We start from the raw sequence: 23,763 nt of genomic DNA on the forward strand, positions 1-23,763 counted from the left end.
TAGATCTTCTTGTTGGATAGATCCTTTAAGTAGGATATAATGTCCTTCCTCATCTCTTATTACAGTCTTTGGTTTAAAATCTAATTTGTCTGATATAAGGATTGCCACCCCAGCTTTCTTTTGGTGTCCATTAGCATGGTAAATGGTTTTCTACTCCCTCACTTTCAATCTGGGGGTGTCTTTGGTTCTAAAATGAGTCTCTTGCAGACAGCATATCGATGGGTCTTGTTTTTTAATCCAGTCTGATAGACTATGTCTTTTGATTGGGGCATTTAGTCCATTTACATTCAGGGTAACTATTGAAAGATAGGAATTTAGTGCCATTGTATTGCCTGTAAGGTGACTGTTACCATATATTGTCTGTGTTCCTTTCTGGTCTATGTTGCTTTTAGGGTCTCTCTTTGCTTAGAAGACCCCTTTCAAGATTTCCTGTAGGGCTGGTTTTGTGTTTGCAAATTCCTTTAGTTTTTGTTTGTCCTGGAAGCTTTTTATCTCTCCTTCAATTTTCAATGACAGCCTAGCTGGATATAGTATTCTTGGCTGCATATTTTTCTCATTTAGTGCTCTGAATATATCCTGCCAGTCCTTTCTGGCTTGCCAGGTCTCTGTGGATAGGTCTGTTGCCAATCTCATGTTTCTACCCTTGTAAGTTACATATCTCTTCTCCCGAGCTGCTTTCAGGATTTTCTCTTTGTCTATGAGACTTGTAAATTTTACTATTAGATGTCGGGGTGTTGACCTATTTTTATTGATTTTGAGAGGGGTTCTCTGTGCTTCCTGGATTTTCATGCCTGTTTCCTTCCCCAAATTAGGGAAGTTCTCTGCTATAATTTGCTCCATTATACCTTCTGCCCCTCTCTCTCTTTCTTCTTCTTCTGGGATCCCAATTATTTTAATGTTGTTTCGTCTTACGGTATCGCTTATCTCTCGAATTCTGCCCTCGTGATCCAGTAGTTGTTTATCTCTCTTTTTCTCAGCTTCTTTATTTTCCATCATTTCATCTTCTATATTACTGATTCTCTCTTCTGCCTCATTTATTCTAGCAGTTAGCGCCCCCATTTTTGATTGCACCTCATTAATAGCCTTTTTGATTTCTACTTGGTTGGATTTTAGTTCTTTTACTTCTCCAGAAAGGGTTTCTCTAATAACTTCCATATTTTTTTCAAGCCCAGCTAGTATCTTTAAAGTGATGATTCTGAACTCTAGATCTGACATCGTACTAATGTCCGTATTGAGTAGGTCCCTGGCAGTCAGTACTACCTCTTGTTCTTTTTGTTGAGGTGATTTTTTCCGTCTTGTCATTTTGTGCAGAGGAGAATAGATGAATGAGAGAACAAAATGCTAGCAGAGTAACAACGTCCCCAGAAAATATACTCTAAACAAATCAGAAAAGACCTGAAGCAGTGGGAAAAGAAAGGGAAAGAGAGAAAAAAGAAAAAGAAAAAAAAAGAAAAAGAAAAAGATAAAGATAAAAACAAAAACAAACAAAACAAAACAACAACGACAACAAAAAAACCAGAATGTGATCAAATATGATCAGGCTGGTATATAGATCAGTGCCACACACTAGATTTGGGGTGTATTTTGGTCTTTTAGAAGAAAGTGCCTCCCAAAATTTTAAAGAAAAAAACATATATGTACAAAAATAAGGGTTGATATGAAGAAGGGATGGAATATGACTGTAAAGATGGAAATTATAAAAAATTTTATAAAAGGAATTGATAAGAAGTTGTTTGAAAAAAGAAAGAAGAGGATTTAAAAAAAGAAAAAAGAAAAAAAAAGGGAGAGGATATGATCAGGCAGGGGAATAGAAAACACCATATACTAGAGATTTAGGGTATATTTTAATCTGTTAGAAGAAACTATCTCAAAATTTTAAAGAGAGAACAACTTACATATATAAGCCAAAAATATGGGTAACTACTATGAAGGGATAGAATATGACTCTAAAAATGAAAAATAAAAATGTTTTTTTTTAAAAAAAAGGATTGATAAGATGTTGGTTGAAAAAGGGAAAAAGAAAAATTCAAAAAGAAATAAAAAGACAAAAAGTTAAAAAAAATTAACTTTAAAAGACTAAAGAATCATGGTAAAAAAGCCATGAATTCTATGTGCAGTAGTCCCCTAGTGCTGGAGTTCTGCCGTCCTCATTGATCGGTAAACTTGGTCTTGGCTGGCTGTTCTCGCTGATCTTCTGGGGAGGGGCCTGTTGCCGTGGTTTCCAAATGTCTCTGCCGGAGGCGGAATTGCCCCGCCCTTGCCCCTCCCGGCTAAGTAATCTGCTCGGGTTTGCTCTCCGGGGCTTTTGTTCCCTGCGAGCTTCCCGTACAGCTTTGGAGGCGGAGAGTGAAAATGGCGGCCTCCCAATTTCCGCCCCGGAGGAGCCGAGAACTCGGGCCCGCTCCTCAGTGAGCCCCCAGAGAAAAGCCGTCAGTCACTCCCGTCTCCCCGGTCTCCGGCCGCACCCCGTGCTCGCCCGGCCTGTGACCGTGCGTTTCTATCTCTGGCCCCCGACCCCGGGTGGAGTCTCCAAACCCAGCAGATCCCCGCAGTGCGCTCCCGCGTGGCTCCTCCCAGGGGAAGAAGGTGAGTCTCCCCGGATCTGCGGCTTGTTGGGTCCCTGCTGGAGGAGCAGGGGCCCGACTGTGCCGCGGATCATGGTTTATGGCCACCCCGAGCTGAGGGCCCGCGCCTGGGCTCCGCCTCTGCAGCCGGCTTCCCTGCTCCGTTACCTGGGAGCTCTGCCACACTCAGGCACCCCCGGTCTTTCTGTGACCCCGAGGGTCCTGAGACCACACTGTCCCGGAGGGTTCCACCCCCCGCTTAGCCACCAGAGTGACATCCCTCGGCGGAGCAGACTTTTAAAAGTTCAGATTTTGTGCTCTGTGGTTCTATCACTTGCCAGAAGTGGCCAACGGAGGCCCCTCCCCCGCCGTCTATCCTCCCGAATATCGCCTCAGATTCACTTCTCCACACGTCCTACCTTCCAGAAAGTGGTCGCTTTTCTGTTCAGAGAGTTGTTGCTCTTCCTTTCTTCGATCTCCTGTTGGGTTTGTAGGTGTTCAGAATGGCTTGATCCCTATCCAGCTGAATTCCTGAGAGGAGACGAAATCCAGGTCTCCTACTCCTCCGTCATCTTGCTCCGCCCCCCTCATCGGGGTTCTTTATTTTTCACCTAATTCACCTATCTCCTTCCATTCTATTAAAACCTCTCTTTGGAGAATCTCTATTTTATTTTAATTTTTTGAAGATTTATTTATTTATTTTAGAGAGAGAGAAAGAGTGTGTGAATGGGGTAGGGGCAGAGGGAGAGGGAGAGAGAATTCTCAAGCAGACTCCCTGCTAAGCAAGAAAGCTGTTGCAGGGCTCAGTTCCAGGACCCTGAGATCATGACCTGAACAGAAATCAAGAGCTTAACTGACTGAGCCACCCAGGTTTCCGGGGAATCTCTATTTTAATTAACTCCAGGCATGCTCTATTTCATGTCACTTATTCATTCAACAAACTTTATGATGTCTATAGCAAAGAACAAGATCAATAAGATTTCCACCTCCTGGAATTATTCTAATATATAAGGGCTTATGCTTTATAAAAATGTACTGAATTCTGCCACTTGCAATCTGTAACTTTGGTTAAGTAATTTCTCTAAGTCTCAGTCCACCCCCGGTAAAACAGTAATAATAACAGTACCTATCACAAAGTATGGTTGTGATGATTAATGTGATCATATGAAAAAGTGTTGAGCACAATGTGTTCTAGTAAGTGTTCAATTAAACTAGTCGTCATCATCATCATCATCATCAAATGTAATAGAGCCTCCTATGAGGATCCCTGAGGATGGGGACAGAGTGACAAGAGTTGTAGGAGTAGGAGCTGTGAACCAAGGCAGGGCTGAGGTTAAGGCTCCACTTTTTTTTTTTTGAAGAGAGATGAGAGAGAGAGCAAGATACAGATGGTGGGGTGGGGAGAGGGAGAGAGAGAATCTTAAGCAGGCTCCACACCCAGTGCAGAGCCCAAACCAGGGCTCAGTTTCAGACCCTGAGATCATGACCTGAGTCTAAATCAAGAGTTGGACACTTAACTGACTGAGCCACCCAGGTGCCCCAAGGCTCCACTATTTGTTATTTATTTATTTATTTATTTAAAAGATTTTATTTCTTTATTTGACAGAGAGAGAGAGCACAAGCAGGGGGAACGGCAGAGGGAGAGGGAGAAGCAGACTCCCCGCTGAGCAGAGAGCCCGAAGTGGGGCTTGATCCCAGGACCCTGGGATTATGACCTGAGTTGAAGGCAGCCACTTAACTGACTGAGCCACCCAGGTGCCCCTCCACTTTTTAAACTTTAATCTACAGTGAGTGGCTTTAGAAACTGTTAAAAGGTATAAACTGAGGCACATTAAAATTTTTTTCAAGAGTTTATTTGAGCAGACATTGATTGGAATCAAGTAACATCAAACTGAAAGTGGTTAGAAGCGCCCCACTGACAGGGGCAAGGGGAAAGGTTTTTATAGAGAAGATACAGAAGCAATGCAAGAAAGTTATTTGATTGGCTGTAGCTTATGGTTGTCTTACTTGGGAAAGCCTCGTTTGCTGTTTGTGATTGGTTTGTTCTGAAGTGTTACTTTCTTGGATTCAAGTACATTGACTTCAGCGTAGGGTTTGCTTTTATTACATAAGCTACCAAGGCATTACGACCACCTCAGTCGAATGGCCTCCTTATTTAATTAATCACTTTAACAAAATATAGTATCAGGTTTTTTTACATTTTTTAAATTTTATTATGTTATGTTAATCACATAGTATCAGTTTTTAGCTCAAAACACTTCAGACAGTAAAGAGAACCAGAAGAAAAGGGATCACTCCCATGACCCTGTCTCTATCTATTGATTGTCTAGACAGCAGCTACAATGACCTGATCTAAGCATGGGAAATCAGGCTTGGTCACCTCTCACAGCTAGAAAGAAAACCTTATAGGGGTTACTCTCACTTCTCAGCTTCCCATATATCTCTAAGTGACAAAGAGAAGCTGGAGAGAAGGGACTAACAGAGTTTATCCTAATGAAGATTATACCATGAACTGGTGATGATGATGAACAAATATGGCCAGATTGGCTGGGAGTGTGTTTTGAACATACACATCACTTCCTTTCTACCTGTCACCTGTCTCCTTTGGGTAAGTAGTAGCTTAACACTGTAATCAATGCAGCCTAACCAATCGAACTTTATGGTCATCCTTGATTGATACAAAGGCATTTCACTTTTTACCTCAAACATTCACACCATCCTTCATTTGGATTCTTTTCCCAACTAACCACAAAGAAGGTTCTCTTCATTGGAATGATGAAGGAATTGGATCTCACATCTAGTGGTGGGTATGCAGATGGTCAGGAACAGATACAGATTTGTGGGTCCTTTAGCTTATTCAATGGGGAGGGGTGCTGTTTAAGTAAAAACAAAGTTACAAATACACATTTCAGTGCAGATGTTTCTTTAGAATGAGAAAAGACATGACACACTACAAATTTTAAAAAGCTAAAAATACTCTAAACACAAAATCCAGGAAAGTAACATAATATTTTTATTAATTGCCTAACAAATACCTTTCTCCTACATGTTTTGGTTGCATAATCTTTAATTATCTCTACAAATGACAATGATTATAAAATATCATCTCTGTCACAGGTCAGAATCTATAGCCTTAGGAAAATATGTGATTTTGCACAAGTCTCAACCTTTTTTTTTCTTTTTTTTAAGATTTTATTTATTTATTTGAGAGAGAGAGTGGGGGGAGAAGTGAAGGGAGAGGGATAAGCAGACTCTGTGCTGAGTGTGGAGCCTGATGCGGGGCTTGAACCCATGATCCTGAGGTCGTGACCTGAGCCGAACCACAACCCCAAGATCATGACCTGAGCCGAACCCATGACCCTGAGATCATGACCTGAGCCTAAATCAGGAGTCAGACACTTAACCAACTGAGCCACCCAGGGGCTTTAGCTAACTGTGTGATTTTGCACAAGTCGCAACCTTTTAATGTCTGAGTTTTTTTTAGCCTAAGTAAAAGCCACTTACAGTCTGGTGGACACCAATTCTGCATGGGTTTGGGGCATCTGTGGTTGGCTCCATTGCCCTAGGAGCTGAAGCCACTGGTGGGGATGAATGGTGTGAAGGAGCCTGGCTGCTGTAGGCACTGCTTGTTTAGCTTGGCTCCTCCACAGCTCAGTCCTTCAAGCCCCCAGCTGCCCATGCTGTTGTTCTGAAATGCTGCCTTAGGTCTGGCTGCTGCAGGCTGGCCAAGCTGTCATCTTTCATGAAGCTTCACCTGTAGCGTTTTGACAGCCTTCCCCAGCTACCCATGTTTATTGATGAACCTAGGGTCTTTGAGCCCCGGGGTTCTGCTTCAGCTCACTTTCTGGTAGCTGCTTCTCTACTGGCACCTTTCAGCCTCTACATCTGGACTGCTCGGGCCTTGCTAAGGTAAGGAGCGCTGGCTGGAAGCCAAGGCCTGCTGCACACACTTGTTTTACTTTCAATTTAAGGGATTTGCCTCCTTCGCTAGAGTTCTTGCCTCATATACTTGCTGGCCCCTTGCCACACACATTTCTTCGTCAGCTACTCACACATTCCACATCAAAAGTGATCTTAGGCTTAGAGAGACCATAATGCTAATACCTACCTGACTTACTGATTTTGTTTTAAGTTTAATTTCACTTTTATTATGAAGTTATATTAGTAAATTTGGTTTGATGTAAGTAAATGCTTAACTTTTGGTAAGTGATTAAGGTCTGGGATACAGTCTGACATGTTATCCCACTCATTCATGAATCACTCTCAAAATGTGTGAATAAAAATGAGTCTTCCTCTGCTCAAGCATTATCTAACATTTTGTTTAGCACGTTCAAAATCTCCTTTGACCTTGAACTGTATTAGCTGGAAGAGAATGTTCTTTGCAGATTTCAAAACCGGTTAAAGAGTCCAGACTCTCACATCTAGACCTCCTTTTTCTAAACTCTTTAGATTCTTTGGAAAACTCCAGCTTATCATTTTGCTAGAGAAGGCTTTTTTTTTTTTTTTTTAAACAATAGTTGGAAATAAAATTTGAAGGAAATATACTCTTTGCTTAAGAAGAACAGAGTATCCATGAGATTGTTCACAGGAGTTGTCATATCAGCCAAAGTAGGGCTGTGTCGTTACTTTCATTCGTCCTAGATAGTTTTGCTTTCATAAGCCCCTTCCTCCATAAAAACTTAAACATTATATCTTATAATTGCATTGGTATAAATACAGATACAATCCAGGTTGGATTCTATTTATTTTTCCCTTTTGAATTTAGAAAAAATTAAAACATTTTTATTGGCCTCTCCAAATTTTGTGGGCCCTAGGGCTTTGTGGCTTCTATGCCTAATGGGTAAATCAATTTCGCTTACCCTTATGTTAAAAAAATACAACAAAGTGTTGACTTAGAAACTCAAAATGTCATGCTGGGGGCACCTGGGTGGCTCAGTTGTTAAACGTCTGCCTTCAGCTCAGGTCATGGTCCCAGGGTCCTGGGATCGAGCCCCGCATCGGGCTCCCTGCTCGGCGGGAAGCCTGCTTCTCCCTCTCTCGCTCCCCCTGCTTGTGTTCCCTCTCTCGCTGTGTCTCTCTCTCTCAAGTAAATAAATAAAATCTTAAAAAAAAAAATGTCATGCTGTTCCCTCAGCTTTGAGTGAAGACGACTCACTTACTTAGAAACAAGGCTATTATTACCAGTCAGTGGAACCACGGTGACGTTTTCTAGATGATGAGGATACTTTATCATGCTACCATTCTGTCTTGGCCATATTATGTTTATTTCTGGAAATAAATATAAACTGAATGTAAGTGCTTCTAATGTATGGTAAACTCAATAATTATACCCACAAATTGAGTAGGCAAGAAAAAAAAAACACTCTAAGAATCAGCTTCAGCGGAGAGTCTAGCATTAGGTGGCAAAGGCATGGAGAAATGTGAAGGAAGAAAGTGCAACTGAACAGCCTGTCAGGGTGGGGGGCGTACCCAAAGACAACCTTTCAGCAGCTCGAGAAAGATGCCCCTCCACTAATGCTTGATGATGCTTGAAACTAATTTAACTGAGAATGTCGACTTTCATATCCATAGTGCAAATATTACTTATAATATGTACACCCCTGAGAAAATGAAGTGTTGTACTGAATGCATGATGCAGAATTAAGGATTACCATCTGAACTTCCTCAGAAAACAGGCTGCATTAAGGGGGAATGTCCCGGTTTTGCCTAGCTTTTGGAATCTGGAAGAGGTGATGAGAATTCAAGACAGTTCTTTAGAAGTATAGGTCATCTGTTGGCCTACAGCGTGTTGGGGGTGGGGTGGGAGGGATACAGATAAAGGAGGTCAGGTACCCTTCTTCATAACTTGTACTGTAATCAGAGTGAGAGGACAGTGGACTTTCTGAAGCAGTGTTAGAGAGTCCTGTTCTTCTGATGTTGGTTGGAGTGTGGGCAGGGAGGGAATGGGGAGAGGAGAAGGTGCCACGGCTAGAATTGGGCCAAGAGAACCAACAGTGCTCCTGCTACAATTTTGCAGGTCGTGCACTGAGCAAGGGTGCCACATCTAAGGGAGGGTGGTTTATTTACTTTGTAGACATCATAGGTTTATATATTTATTAAAACAGTTTCCTGGCTGATGGTAGTAGAGTACTTTGTTTTAATAAAATTGGCATATTTTATCCATTTTCTGACAGATGGAAGTCAAGTGTCTTGGGAAGGAGAGGGTCTCTAAATTGCAGAAAGGCACATTTAGGCTAGTAGCCCTGTACCCCTTCAGGAAGTTCCTCAGCCTGAAAGAATTCCTGCATTTTGCCCTTATTGAGGGCAGGAGTCATGTTTTTTTCCATCATTTTTTCCTATCACATAATATAGCACAGTTTACATGTGAAATTGTACTTTCCCCAAAACCAAGGTAGCCACTGGCCACATGTGACTGCTGAGCACTTGAAATATGGCTTGTTTGAATTGAGATGCACTATTAAGTGTCAAATACACTGAATTTTTAAGACAAAGTGTGCAAAAATAGAAAATAGCTCCTCAATAACTAGTTCATAGTGATTATATATGGAAATGATAATTTTTTATATAATGGGTTAACTAAAGTATATTATTATAAAATATATTATTAAAATTAATTTCACCTGTTTCTTTTTACTTTTTAAATGTGGCTACTAGAAAACTTAAAGTTACAGATGTGGCTTGCATTGTTGGCTCCTATTTCTGCTAAACAGAGCTCGGCCTTAGAAAGCCGACTAGAAAAAAATCCTTGATAATAATTTATACAATAATCATTTATATTATCACCAGTTTAATACCCTTTAGTTAATATAATTCTGATCTACTTCATATTATCTCTAAGAATGATATGAGGCATAATCTTAAATAGGGTTAAAGAAGAAAATTTCTGAAAAATGTATGAACATAGTGACTCATGTTTGGGACAGATTTTTGTTAAATTTGATCATTTCCATTTATTACTGATTATGGTTTTACAGTTTTATTATTTTGTAATAGTTTATTGTTTTGTAGTTTATCTATAAACTAATGAGAAAGTAAGCATTCTAAAAGCAACTAGCAAGCTTTACTCAATCAACTAGGGACCTTTGTTAAATACAATTTCTAGATATATGACTTTTTCTCAGCACCACAGACTCTCCTTTGGGCATGAGTGAGATGGACCAAAGGAAGGCCAGTATACTCTATTGAATCTGGACTGTTCTCATGCTTACCTGGGAGCATCTGGTTGCCAGGTCAGGTCAGGGCAGGCTGAGATTGAAGCTGCTTTTGTATGGGTGTGTGTGTGTGTGTGTGTGTGTGTGTGTGTGTGTGTGATAGAGAGAGAGAGAGAGATGGAGAGAGAGAGAGATTGAGAGAGAGGGAGAGAAAGAGAACTTTCTGATATAATCTTTCTAAGGACATTACTGCCAATAAAACACCATCTATATTGGGATTTTCAGGGTTGAATCAAACCCTGGTCGTCCTAAAAAGTGGGAGTGAGATATATAACAGCAATGACAATGTGGAAGAATCCTTTATTCAATATCCAGTGGTCCACCTACAGGTACGGCTCACATAAAACTAATTTCCAAAACATCAAAGAGAAGATATATTCATTCAGATGGTACAATCCCAGAAGGGATGCATGAAATATTTAGTATTCATTTCTGCTGCAGGTTTTATGATAAAAAGTTACCATGTATTTGAGTAGATGTCAAGATGGGGCTGTGAATTTAACAAAAGAAACCCTTAGATAATTTACACTTCTTTCAAATAGGTCAAATGCTCATAAAGTAAGAAACATTTTAGTTTGACAATCAGAAATCTACTACAGTAAAAAAAAAAACAAAGGTCTTCCTAACTGCTAATCCTTAACTTGGTCATCAAAGATAATGATTCATCTGCTTGTTTATTATTATTATTATTATTATTATTATTATTTTAAAGATTTTATTTATTTATTTGACAGAGAGAGACACAGCAAGAGAGGGAACACGAGCAGGGGGAGTGGGAGAGGGAAAAGCAGGCTCCCTGAGGAGCAGGGAGCCCACTGCAGGGCTCAATCCCAGAACCCTGGGATCATGACCTGAGCCGAAGGCAGATGCTTGACTACTGAGCCACCCAGGCACCCCTATTGTTATTATTTTTAATTCAAAAGTACAGACTGTTCTAAGCTGTGGTCCAAATAAAAAGTTACCAATTCATATATCTATCACTAACTATTCTATACTGAAGACAAAAAACAAAGATGTTTTATTTAATAAAAAAGAAATAACTGGGGCGCCTGGGTGGCTCAGTCAGTTGAGTGTCTGACTCTTGATTTCGGCTCAGGTCACGGTCTCAGGATAGTGGGATTGAGCCCTGTGTTGAGCTCCGCGCTCAGCAGGGAGTCTCCTTGAGATTCTCTCCCTCTGCCCTTCTCCCCTCCCGCCCCGCCTCATGCTCTCTCGCTTTCAAATAAATAAATAAATAAATAAATAAATAAATAAATAAATAAATAAATAAAATCTTAAAAAAATAATCATGGGCACCTAACCTCCCCATTTCAGGCACCTAAGCCTGTATCCTGGGGAAAAAGAAGTTGCTGAAAATCTGCTAGCTTTATTTAAGTAGTCTTGTGTGAACATAGCACCTTTTTAAAAATTTTTTTTGGGTCGACTCATTTGATTTTCAACCCAGGCTTTTTAGGACATGACCCTCTCTCTCTTGAGTGAATTGAATGGTGCCCCATGATAAGGAGTGCTTATGGGAAAGAACGCTTAGTATGAACCCAGCCATAGCCTAGGAAACATTCCTGAAGCCACTAAAATATTAAAATAATGTCACAAAAGACAAGAGGACTTAGAGGCTTGTCTCACGATTAAGAGTGTAAGCTCTGGAGCCTGAGTGCCTGAGACTGAAACCTGGCTCTGACACTATCTGTGACCTTGGGCAGGTCATTTCACTTTTCTATGCCTTAGAATCTTCACCTGTAAATTGGAGAATAATAATAGTACCTACCTCCTAAGGTTGTTTTGAGAATTGAATGAAATAATGCATTTAAAGCCCCATGCCAGATGTAGAGTAAATGCTCATAAATATTGGTTAATAATTTAATTCTCCTCACAGTTCTATGCCCATAGTCTTTAAAGTATTGGTGCAGAAAATGAAATTGACAACTATTAGTTTATTTAATACATTTCCTTAGCGTCCTCTTAGCCCACTGAATTTCCAATGATAGGAGTATATCTGTTGATATAATGGCCCACTCTTTTCCCCAAACTTTGTGCTTTTGCCTTCCTTTTTCTGGCACCTTCTCTGCCTCCTCTCTCACTCAGACTTGCCCCCACATGAGTACCCTGTGTTGCTTTAAGATTTCAGAGGGCCGGGTGCTTGGTAGGCACAGTCCATTAAGTGTCTCACTTTTGGTTTTGGCTCAGGTCGTGATCTCAGGGTCATCAGATCAAGCCCTGTGTCAGGTTCCACACTCAGCATGGAGCCCGCTTGAGGTTCTCTCTCCCTCTCCCTGCCCCTCCCACTTGTGTTCTTTCTCTCTCTCTCTAAAATAAATAAATCTTAAAAAAAAAGATTTCAGAGGGCAAAAAAAGGACTCGTCAATTAAATAAGTGTTTGTAGATGGAAAGGAGCACTTCTCCTACCCCATCTCCATATTCTATAATTCCTTCTCCTATGTATCTGGGAGATAGCTGTGGAAAGAAAGGGCCTATATAGGAGATTTTGTAGATGTTCTATTTACTGTAGTTGAGATAAAAATAATTGGTATTTTTCTGCTAAACACTTCCCTGCAGAGGTAAGAGTTTCAAGAACAAAGAAGAGGGTGGCCATAAAAAAAAGACATTCTAATCCTGGGCATCAGCTTGTGACCAGAGCTGTTTTCCTCAAAACTGGGGTCTGGCCTCTGGGAAAGTCCTTGTCCTCAAAGGGGACCTGGCCAAAGAAGTGTGGGTATAAGACTGGGGACGCTGGGGCTGCATCCAGGTTCTACCCTGCCAGGACTGAGAAGTGGGCAAATTACTCAACTTCTTGTAACTTCAGTTTCCTACCCATTTAATGAGAATAATAGAGCCCATCTCCTAATGCTGTTTTGAGGAAATGAGATGGTATAGGGGGAGTACCTGGCACACAATAAGTGTGAAATAAGTGCTGGTGATTGCTGTAGTTACTGTTAATTTTCTATCTACGCCTTTGCTCATGTTCTCTCTGCATGAAAGTACCTGTCCCTCCTTGATGATGTGGAGAACTCCTCTTTTTAGGAATGGCTCACCTTCTTGGAGAAGTATTCTCCATTTTTTTTCCAGGATTGTGAGTCTCACTTGCCTCTATGTTCTCAGGTTTTGTATGGATCTCATGATTTTTAGTGCTGTGTTCACATTTTTCTTCCCGCCAACTGTAAGTTACTGTAAACACGTGACATATGTTCAACATCTGCTTTTTGACTGAATGAACAGACAGTTTCTCTCTCCAACCCTTGATCCCCCTGACAACTTCCCATATACCTTGCATCTAATTCCACATTCCGGACTGTAATTTCATGGCCCCTGAGGCAACTTGCTCCCCACCGTCTTTGTGTTCCATTAAGATGGATCTTCTTTGGGTTCTCCTTCTCATAGCCCCACTGCTTCCTTCGGTTAGGGCAGCTTCCTCTCCCACCACGACAGAATTCCTCTTCAGTCTTTCATAGTCCACCTCAAAGCTGCCTCCTAAGTTAAGCCTTAGTTAATGGCTCACATCAGCTCACCTCTCCCCAACTCTACTCAGGGTGACTGCTCAGAAATGTAACAGTACCAAGGCATGTTACAAATGTAACATCTCAAAAGGTACTTTGTGGTGAGAGTGGTCTTCCTCAAGGTGTATGTAGCTGGTGCCAGCCATGACGTTAGTGACACCCCCGCCCCCCGGAAAAGGACTTTTCTTGCTCCTGGGTCCTCATGCTTAGATGTTTGTTCATAGAGGATGTCATGAGTAGAGAATTATGTCTCGAAGCGCCATCCAAGCCAGGAGAATATGCATGACAACCGTCCTTCCTGTAACTAGGACCCTCTCCTCTTTTATTATCCTTCCGTCTGCTACTCTGAACTTTCGGAAGCAAGCCTTCTCCTAATTGTTTCAAAAAGAGAATTTTTTGTTATTTTTAAAAAAGATTTTATTTATTTATTTGACACAGAGAGAGCACAAGCAGGGGGAGTGGCAGGCAGAGGGAGAGGAAGAAGCAGGCTTCCCGCTGAGTGGGGAGCCCGATGTGGGAATTGATCCCAGGACACTGAGATCACAACCTGAGCCAAAGGGCAACCCTTAACTGACCACTGGCTACCGAGATGCCCCCCAAAAAGTGAATTTGAGATCATCACAGTCTAGCTTTTGTCTCTTCACTCCAATGAAACTGTTCTTGTCAAGCTTATATAATCTGATGGTTGACTACATATAGTGAATTCTTATTTTAGTTGATTTCCTGGCAACAGCTAACATCATTGCATAATTCCTCCTTAAAACACTCTTTTCTCTTGACTTCCTTAACATTGCACTTGCTTAGTTTTCTTGTTACTGTCTGGATGTTCTGCTCAGTCTCCTTTGCTGGTTTCTCTTCCCTTGCCAGTCCTTAAAGTGTTGACACTCCTAATGTTTGGTCCTAAGCCGCTACCTCTTACCTCTTACCCGTCCTCCTCCTCTGCAAGGTCTTATCTATTCCTGATTTCAACGATTTTGTGTGTGTGTGCACGTGTGTGTGTATATTGCTGCTAAAATGATAATCATGGTGTTGATGAAGATGATATGGGCTGAGCTCTTAGTACATGCCAAGCTCTTTAAGAATTTCATTCGTATTAAGTGGTTTAATCATCACAATAAACCTATGAGGTAGAACTATTATTAATCCTATTTTACAGATAAGGGCAGAGTCTGGCCTTGGATCGTGCACTGTTACACGTTGCAGTGCCTGTTTCCATCCTAGAATTCTGTCTTTATTCCTGAATATCACCCTTGGATTTCCCACAGGCACCTCAAGTAATATACATTAAGAGCTAAACTTATCATCCTCCATAGTTCCCAGTTTGCAAGGATGGCACCACTTCTGCCCAGTTGGCCGAGCTGCACACTGTCGTTGTCTCTGCCTTCATTCTCAACTGCTATTTAATTAGGTAGCAGATTCTCTCCATTCTGTTCCTTTCCCCAGATGCAACTACGTTTCTCTAGCCTCATTGCTACTACCCTGATTTTGGACACTCTAAGTACCCTTTTGTCTCTGTTACTGTAATAACTTCATAACTGGCTTCCTTGCTTCTTGTCTTGCTCCCTCTGAAGCCAGTACTAAACAGATGATATAATTTGTCTGCTTACATACCCTTTAATGCCTCCACCTTGCCCCCAGGCTTGAGGCACATCACCTCAGTGAGGCTAGATGACAGACTTGGCTTCTCTCTCCTGCCTCAGCTTTTGCACCTGCTCCTCACACTGTTGGTTCAGCTCCTGGAACCTGCCACAAACTGCTCCATCTTTGCATCTTCACACTTGCTCTTCCCTTTGCCTTTAACTATCTGGCCTCTCCTCTTTACTCCATTTTGGGTCAACATATTATACTTTTAGTTTTTAGCTTTGTACATTTTAGTGTTTTTATATTTTAAGTGCTTGCTTTGTCAGCTTGGGTACATTATCCTTTGACTCACATGTATCACCCAAGAAACCTCCCATCTTCTTTCCCTCTTCCTCTTCCAATTTTGATAGGTTGTAATTACAAATGTTCAGGGCCTCTAGCATGCCATCCTAATCCTTACACTCAGTTTGGGGTTGGTTCCTCAGTTAAATACATTCTGTGCCCCCTGCCATTCCTTTTCTGTAGGTGAGGAGTTTGCCAAAGCCCCACAAAAAGTAGATGGCAGAGCCAGTATTTAAACCAAAGTGTGACACAAAATTTTGTGTTTTTTCCACTACATCATGCTTCTTTTGAAAGTAGAAACACATACATATTTAAAAGATAAACTATACTGAAAGCAAAAGAGATCAAAACAGTACACAGGAAAAATAAACAAAAATATAAAAAGAGATAAAAAGGAAACATGATAAAATCTAAATAAATAAATATATGAGAGAGACTACAATTAACTGATACAAAACATGTAAAAATAAAAATTATTTTAAAAATTCTATGTGAATACAAAAGATTATATGTATTTTTTATAAGATATTTGCAAGCCAATAATAAAGTCAAATAAAAGGAAACAAGAGATTAAAGCCTAGAGAGAGATAATCTTTTTTTAAAAGGCATTAATATAAGGTTAAAAATCATTAGGGATAATATGCATTCTTTGAACAAAGACAGTTATAGATGGTAGCAGAATATTTAACCTATTCACTCTCCCAAGGAATAGCTTCTTGCAAGACATTTCTGGTTTGGTTTTCCTCGGCTGGTTTGTAAATCATTTGGGATGCCTTCAACTTCAAGTTTGAGAAGAAACAACCCTAAATAGCTTAAACATAGCAGACAAGTCCAGATTCACGGTGGTGGATCTTAGATTGTTTATTTCGATGACCTAATGGTGACATCAGGTTCTAAGTCTTTCCATCTTTCTCCACTGCAGCACCCTCATCAGGTAAGCTTTTTTCCAAGGCTGGTCCCCTCAGGGATACAAGAAGGAGGCAGCAGCTCCAAACACCACATCTTCACATAACCACAAAGACCAGAAAAGAAACCACCCCTTTTTTGTGGACAGTGTTGGAGAACATGCACTCCTTTCCAAGCAGCCTGTCCTGCAGACTTCCCCACAAGTACCAATGGCTAGAACTGTGCCACTTGCTCATTGCTAAACTAATAAGTAGTAAGTGGAGCACAATTACAGTGATGAGTCTAAAATAATCTAGATTTCCCCCCTGGCCACCCCAGGGCTAGGGATGGACATAGACTCACCTGATGCACACAGCCACACAAACCCAATGCAAGGAGAAGAAAATAATCAACCAACAGCATTTGTCATAGGTGGAGACAACAGAAAGATTTTACCCTTCACCCTTGACCAGTCTGTCTCTCACTTTTGACACTTAAGTACCAGTGAGGGTCAGGATAGGCTGGGTGAAGACCACAACTCCATTTATTTTATTTTATTTTATTTTATTATTTTATTTTATTTTGCTTATAACAGTTGATTGTTTTGGGCACAAGTTGCTATCATTAGGTCTATAACTTTTTTTTAATATAATGAATAACACACTGGATTTCTCTCCAAGAATGGCCATAATAAATATTTACCCATGACTAATTTTATCAGTCAGTGAAGAGACCAGGCTTCATGTCTCCAAGAGCTAGATGGATATTTACACATACACGCATGTGCAGTCATACCCACAAACACACCTGTGACTCCAGTGAGAAAAATAAACATAAAGTACTTGTTAAAAATAAGCATTTACAATGGTCGAAGAGGGTCCAAGATCATATGTACAGAAATACACCCCAAATTTAAAATTACTGCCTAGATTTTCATGAAAAAGGGGAAGACATGAAAACCAACACAGAGAAGTGTCAATTATAATAATAAGCAAATTTATAGAATATGTGTAATGTGTCAGATATTGTACTCAGCTCCTTATGTATATTATCTCAATTCTTACAATCACATTCATAGCAGATACTACTACTATCTTCATTTTGCAAATGGGGATACAGAGGCTAAGAGGATGAGGACATTGCTCAGTTCGCCCTGGTAATGAGTGGTAGGGCCAAAAATCTATTTCTGTCTGCCTCCAAGGCTGTGTGGTCAGTCTTTGACCTCTGCTGAAAAGATGGGTGAAGCAATAGACACAGTTCCCCTGAAATGTCCCCTTCCCTTTAGGGATCCAAACTACTCCAAAGAGCCTGTGGGACATTGGGTTAATGGATTATCCTTGTCATTGCTGTTTGAAAAGTACCAAGAAACACTTTGAGAAATTACTCTTATCTCATATAGAAGCTCTTTATAAAGAACAAACTGCATAAATTCCCTTCTAGATTTTGAAAATATAAAGTATTTTAGGTAGAATTTATACAATGAAATGCTTTAATAGTTAATTTTATGATATTTCTATTTGAAAAGATGTTTTTATATGTGTTTTATGAAATGATCTCCACCAAAGAGAGTAGCTTCTCTTTTAAATTTCTGAATAATTTTGTTGGAGGAAAACACTCACATAGACTTTTATTTATTTATTTATTTATTTAGAAAGATTTTATTTATTTATTTGACAGAGAGAGAGAGACAGCAAGAGAGGGAATACAAGCAGGGGGAGTGGGAGAGGGAGAAGCAGGCTTCCTGCTGAGCAGGGAGCCCGATTTGGGACTTGATCCCAGGACCCTGGGATCATGACCTGAGCCAAAGGCAGATGCTTAATGACTGAGCCACGAAGCCTCCCTCACCTACAGTTTTAAAAAAGAGTGGCAATACATGATATTTTTATACATTTTCAAGATCGAAAGGCATTTTTTAATGCAAGTTTATTTGCAAGGTCATAGGCTTAAAAAAAACCCAGAACTAAGTTCCTTCTTAATGAACTTGAGTGATCAGAGCATTGTAAAATGAGTAGCTCAGTTTTTTAGAAGGTGTGGGACATGGGATATATTTAGAACAAGGTGGGAACCAGTTGATGAGACTTCATGTTTCTGATGACTTTAGAACCCAATAGTACTTAACTTACACACTTGAAAATTGTGGCAATGAGCTGCTAAATGTATGAGACTAGAGTTCATTGTGGCAAAAGTTTTGCCAGTGCTTTAGATGCTTAATATAAATCCCTAAGGATAAAACTTCTTCTTAAGAAGCATGGTTCCCATCTAGTTCTCTCAGAATGTTAGAGTCACAAAATAAACACACTATCATGTGTGTGTGCATGTCTGTGTTTATTGCAATGGATGATCATGATAGATACTTGGATTCATGAGCAATTCTATTAGATATCAGTATATAGACCAACAGCATTTTCCACAGAACTAGAACAAAGAATCTTAAAATTTGTAAGGAACCACAAAAGACCCCAAATAGCCAAAGAAATCTTGAAAAAGAAAAGCAAAGCCAGAAGCATCACAATACCAGACAGACTTCAAATTATATTACAAAGCTGTAGTGATCAAAACAGTATGGTACTGGCAAAAAATATACACATGGATCCATGGAGCAGAATAGAAAGCACAGAGATGAACCCAAAACTACATTGTCAATTAATCTTCAACAAACCAAGAAGGAATATCCAATGGGAAAAAGACAGTCTTTTCAACAAATGATGTTGGGAAAACTGGACAGCAAAATGCAAAAGAATGAAATTGGACCACTTTCTTACCCATACACAAAAATAAATTCAAAACAGATTAAAGACCTAAATGTGAGACCTGAAACCATAACAAATCCTAGAAGAGAGCACAGGCAGTAACTTTTTTGACATTGACTGCAGCAATTTCTTCCTAGATATGTCTCCTGAAGCAAGGAAAACAGAAGCAAAAATAAAATGTTGGGACTACATCAAAACAAAAAGCAAAGGAAACAATCACAGCAAAGGAAGCAATAAACAAAACTAAAGGAAATCCATGGAATGGGAGAAGATATTGCAAATGACATACCTGGTAAAGGGTTAGTATCCAAAATCTATAAAGAACTTATAAAACTCAACACCCCCAAACATGAATAATCCAATTAAAAAATGGGAAGAAGATGAAAATGGACATTTTTCCAAAGAAGACATACAGATATATGAAAAGTTGCTCAAAATCACTCATCATCAGGGAAATGCAAATCAAAACTACAATGAGCTGTAGGGGATTAACATAAGAATAGAACAAACAAACAAACAAACTACAATGAGCTATCACCTCACACCTGTCAGATGGCTAAAATCAAACAATAAGAAACAACAGGTGTTGGTGAGGATGTGGAGAAAGGGGAGCCCTCTTGCACTGTTGGTGGGAATGCAAACTGGTGCAGCCACTCTGGAAAACAGTATGGACGTTCCTCAAAAAGTTAAAAAGAGAACTACCTTACCCTCCAGCAATTGTGCTACTAGCTATTTACCTAAAGAATACAAAAGTACTAATTCAAAGGGATACATGCGCCCTGATGTTTATAGCAGCATTATCTACAACAGCCAAATTATGGAAATAGCCCAAGTGTCCATCGATAGATGAATGGATAAAGAAGAAGTGAGCTATATATATGGAGGGAAAAAAAGAGAGAGAGAGAGAGAGATAAACCAAGAAACAGACTCTTAACTATAGAGAACAAACTGATGGTTACCAGGAGGGAGGTGGCTGGGGGATGGATGAAATAGGTGATGGGGATTCAGGAATGCACTTGTGATGAGCACCAGGTGTTGAATGGAAGTGTTGAATCCCTATATTGTACACCTAAAACTAATATTACACTGTATGTTAACTAACTGGAATTTAAATAAAAACATTTAAAAAAGACTTGAGTACATAGAGTTAAGAATTTTATTTTTTATTTTAATTAAATAAAATGTATCAAAGTTACTCTGATGTGTATTTAATGAAATAACACAGTTGTTACTGTGCTGCATGGTAATTAGCTGCAAGCCATAGGAAACTGTAAAAGGACTGTCATTTTGCCAGCACTAATTTTTTGTAAGCACTAATTTTACAGTCAAATCTATTTTCTAAACACTTCTCTATAGTCATACAGTTTTGCCTAGATAAGAATGATTCTCTTCCTCTCTGTTTCCTTTTGCTTTTCCTCCTGCCCTTTCCCCCAAATCTGGCTCAGCATTCCCATTCATCACCCCCTCCCCCTCCCCACCCTCATCAGGGAATCCAGCTGCTTGGAAATGGCAGGCCCTGGATTCGGTAGACTTTGAAGCCATGCCTCATTTGGATCCTTAAATGTAAATTTCCTGCTTTATTTGTAGGGATCTTTATAACATCCCTAATATTTTGGTGTGGGACAGAAAGAAGAAACGCAGCATGAGGTGAGAATGTGGGACCACAGGGAGAGAAAGGGCATGTGCCAATGCTTGGGAACCTCAGCATTTGAGTTTGGGTTTAAGAGGAATGAGAGCAGGGATGGAGATAAAGGATGGGGAAAAGAGGGGAGTAGAGCAGCCTCTGGGGTCCACTACCTCTGTAAGAGACCCTGTGTCCATACATGTCCCTGGGGCATAGCTTTTGGCAGATTTAGCCTAAGCTCCTCCTCCCAAAGAAAGCTGGGGGGTGGATAGACAGGGAGAAGAGAGCCACTCGGGCTTTTCTCACCAGCCCTCACAGGTAAAGCACACTTACCTCTCTGGAGGAATCAGGCAGATTAAGGCCCAATCTTAGTCCTGTCACTTTCTAACTCTGTGACTTCCGCTAGTCACCAACCTCTCGGAGCCTCATTTTCCCCAGTGATGGTTTCCCCATTGGTGAATAGGAGTGGCATTCTCCACCTTACATATTTCTTGAGAAGATTTAATGAAATGAAGCATCCAGACATTGCTTAACACAGAGTAGGCTCTTGACAAAAGTTCTTTCTTTTCTTTTCTCCTCCCCTGAAGCACAAAGAAGGCTCCTCCTGCCCCAGCCTGATCTTTCCCCATCTCCAGCTTTCCTCAATTTTCCCCATCTATATTTATTTCATTTCACTTCTGAGGATTGGAATGTTAAAGATAAATGTACAAAGTTTTGGGGGTGAACAAATATGAGACAGAAGCTAAGTGACAGATTTGGTTCCTTCCTGGTGGATTACAGAAGGCAGTGTCATAGTTCTGGAGAGGGTGTCATGGAGAAAGGCAATGTCTTCAGGGCACAGGAGGATTTTCCATCTTTTGTCCTTTGTGGCGTGGGAGATGTGACTATCCTTCCCAAGGCACCTAGGGCCTCTGACCAGGCACTGCCCCACCCATCAGGGCTAATGGGCTTCCAAAGGTCCTGTTGAGAGAAAGCCCTGTATCCTACTCTGGGACTAACCTAGTAAGCTGGGAAGTTTGGGGTGTCCGAAGGCATAACCGCTGCACCTTATACATTTAGCTCATCACTTGTCTTAAGTGCTACAGGCTCACTTCTTGATTGATACTGGACTTAGCACTAAACTGCAATAGATCCCTCCCCCAAATCCATTTCTGGTGTTTGGGAAAAGCTAAGCTGATGCTAAAAATGAAATTGGTTCTCTCACAGCATCTTGGTCCCACAGGACTATGCCTGGCTCCTCTTTAAAGTGCCTGCTGGTTTTCTTTCCCAACTTGATCTCTGTTTAACAATCTATATTAATATTTCAGAAACATTAGGTGGCCTGTGTATTGATGGAACTTTATTCCCTAGGCTTGAAAAACTCTTTTCTTGGAATTGGATTGCTTTGGACAGTTTAACAACCAGTGCTAGGCTAAGAGTCAAATAATATTGCTCTTGTAATTATCTTGTCATGGCATGAGACGATAGATGAGGCCAGTCTGCTCTGCAAAAGGCCAATTCAATGGTGACATTAAACAGATGTCATGATCCAAATGAAATACAAATAATGGGTTACCAACCCAACGCAGTCATATCCAGCCAGTCAGCACACCCTCCCCATATCTCCACCCACTATATTATACTAACAAATATATTTAAGTAGAAAATGCAGTATTAAAAAGTTAGAAAACATTCACCAAAAACACCCCACCCCCAAATCTGCCCTGAGCTAAATTCGGTGAAATTTCTGTGCATACCTCAAGTGGAAACAATTCCATGTTTCTGCCTGATTCTTTAGTAGTAGCTTCAGGGGCATTTTAATAAGAAGATTCTACTACAAATGAAGATACCAGACTTTGGGGCAAAACCTTATTAAGAAGCATAAGAAAGCACATTGCTCTCTCATTGCTAAAGAAAGAACTTTAAGAAAGCATTTCTCAAAGGCTCTAAGAAGCCCCAGACTGATGTGTAAAAGCCTAGGCACCCTCCTTCCCTCTCACCCCAGTTCCCTGCTACCTGGGAGGCCATCAGAGGAGTTCAGATGCCCCTGCACACCTCCGGTGATCTATGAGTAATATAAAGTTAGCCAAGTGGGGAGGGGGCGTCACAGAAGGCCGTCCCAACGGGTGAGCGAACATGGACACAGGCAGAGGCAGAGAGGGAGATCTACCAAGGGTGTGGAACTGTACTTGGCTTTTCTAGTTTAGAAAAGGGATCCTGAACTCCGGGTTAGGAAAACAACCCAGTGATCAATGCCTCCCGTTGCCAACTCTATTCCACCCTTTTTACCCCCGGAGACGAGCTCCGTGCGCTCCATCTTTCTGAGCTGAGGCTGCTGCCTCCCTGAAAGCCATACTGCCTTTCTTTTCCCACTTTTGTTTCCATTTTCTTCACCGAGTATGAAAGTAGTCGCCCCCCGCCCCGCTCCTCCCCGCAGGCGCCTCCACAGAAGCACACTCTGTACCTTCCGGGGCTGGAGAGAAGATGCTCACAGAGATCGGACCCCTGTAGCGAACCCTCCCTTTGGGAGGAGCAGCGGGTGGAGCCGGCGGGGACAGCCCCCCAGCGCGGACCGCAGCACCCCGGGCGCGCCCACTCTAGGCGCCTGTGGCTTCGAGCTCCGAGCCACGGCCAGCTGAAACGTCACCTGAGGGCTCACTGTCCTCCCGCTGGAGTGACACGGCGGCAAGCGGCCCGAACGCCCTTCTGTGCGGGACCGGACACCTAGCAGACGGGTCCTCGATGCAAAGCCGCGGGCAGCGGTCCGTCCGGGGGAAGGTGGGGAGGAGCGGGAGGGTCTGGATCGGGAGCGCGGTCAAGGACAGGTCTGGAGCCAAACCCTATCTACCTCCACTTCCAAAGGGAGTGTCAGGAGAGAGAAACGGCCGCAGCCCCAGACAGGAGGCTTACTCTTACCACTGAAAGCCACTTCATTCAATCAGCACCTTTATCAGCCCTGAGATCTTCTAGGAGCTTGGGAAGCCCTAGCGAATACAATGTTAAAACGTCTCTGCTCTTCGAGGAGCTATTGTTTCTAGTGACTGGTAATCAGTCATGTTCCTGTGAACATTTGTAGGTGTTTTCAGCTAAAGAGTGAGGGAATAAATTCTGACTTGCTTTTTATTTCAACAAATGTTTACTGATGGCCCAAAGATTCAATCGAAAGGTGGGAGGGAAGGAGGGAGATGAAACTTACAATATCATCAAGGAGCTGGTTTCTTTTTAGGACTTTGGCTTAGCCTGATTAAATCTCTTTGGTACCTCCCAAACTGTAAACTTGAACCAACAAAGCGGCTTATAGTGACCATGAGCTTCATGCTTTCCCATGGATCAAAT

The 23,763-nt window shown here is 41.2% G+C and overlaps 1 protein-coding gene across 1 annotated transcript in view; it reads right to left on the bottom strand.

Annotated features, from left to right (window-relative positions):
• MCHR2 (melanin concentrating hormone receptor 2) overlaps positions 1–23,256 on the bottom strand; it is a 61,447-nt gene extending 38,191 nt beyond the window's left edge. Inside the window, exon 1 of the mRNA XM_034991605.1 lies at positions 22,892–23,256. The gene's annotated coding sequence lies outside the window, so the exon portion shown is untranslated. The remainder of the gene's footprint in view (positions 1–22,891) is intronic.
• Positions 23,257–23,763: the final 507 nt, after the last annotated feature.

The sequence above is a fragment of the Mirounga leonina genome, unplaced genomic scaffold (assembly GCF_011800145.1).
Source record: "Mirounga leonina isolate KUSES-001 unplaced genomic scaffold, KU_Mleo_1.0 Mir_53, whole genome shotgun sequence".
NCBI lineage: Eukaryota > Metazoa > Chordata > Mammalia > Carnivora > Phocidae > Mirounga > Mirounga leonina.